This window comes from Nylanderia fulva, unplaced genomic scaffold (genome assembly GCF_048542155.1).
Source record: "Nylanderia fulva isolate GAGA-0341 unplaced genomic scaffold, ASM4854215v1 Scaffold528, whole genome shotgun sequence".
In the NCBI taxonomy this organism is placed as follows: domain Eukaryota; kingdom Metazoa; phylum Arthropoda; class Insecta; order Hymenoptera; family Formicidae; genus Nylanderia; species Nylanderia fulva.
This window is the reverse complement of record NW_028190619.1, coordinates 35,001-35,951: the sequence shown is the minus strand read 5'-3', so window position 1 is coordinate 35,951 and position 951 is coordinate 35,001.

Here is a 951-nt window from a genome sequence, read left to right as displayed (position 1 = left end):
GGAGCTTCGTGTTCGGTTACTCGCAAGGGAGTAACTCGCGAGCGAGCCCGAAGACTCGTCGCTAGCTCTTTTTCGCGCGCGCGCGCGTTCGATGCCGAAACACCGACGCGCGCGCGACACGCTCGTATGTGCCATTTTATTTGCCGCCGGTCTTGCTCAGCCGGTCGGCGACACTCTGCTGTGTTTAACGCTATTATGTAAAGCGTACGAGAGAACGACGGAGGCGAGAGTAAACCCCCGACGCCGCCTCTCTTCTTCCTCCTCCTCTCCGTTCAAAAATCCACAAGATCAAAATACTCGTGTTCTTATTCTCCCAAATGTTATGATGCGCGGTCTCGAGAGACCGCGCGATTCACACTGACGCTAGATCGACGATGGCGATGCTTAGACGTCGAGGGCTGTTCTGTCTGTTTCGTACGCGTTTAACCGCACACGACCAGCAATAAGATTTCGCTACGGCGTACAAAGCGAGCGGGAAGAAGCAACTCTTCCCGCAAACTCGTATCCGTGGAGTAGATGCTCGGTAAGCGCGACGATTCCGCTGCTGCGTACGAAACGAGAGGGAACCGCGCGGCCAACACACTAGAGGCGTGCGCGCCACATAAGAGCCATTCGATCTTGCGACACCGACTCGTGGCAATGCTGTGCTCGTAATAAATAAGTGTGCGTTAATTTTGCGCGCGTTCGGCGACGAACGAGAAGAGCCGCACCGTAATCTCCGGCGAAGAGGAATACGAGACGACGCGAGAGTCGAACGTACGTTCTCGCGAGACACGCAACCTCCAAGCATGAGAAGACTTGGCGGCGGCGCGTTCTGCGACGATCGTATATTATTTTATATATTCGTGGTTTCCAAATCAAACATTTTATATAAATGTTCTCTCCGTGTCAGAGTCGCGACTCGACAAAATCCGTTCTCGACCCGTTCGGGCGATTCTTCGTTTGTCAACG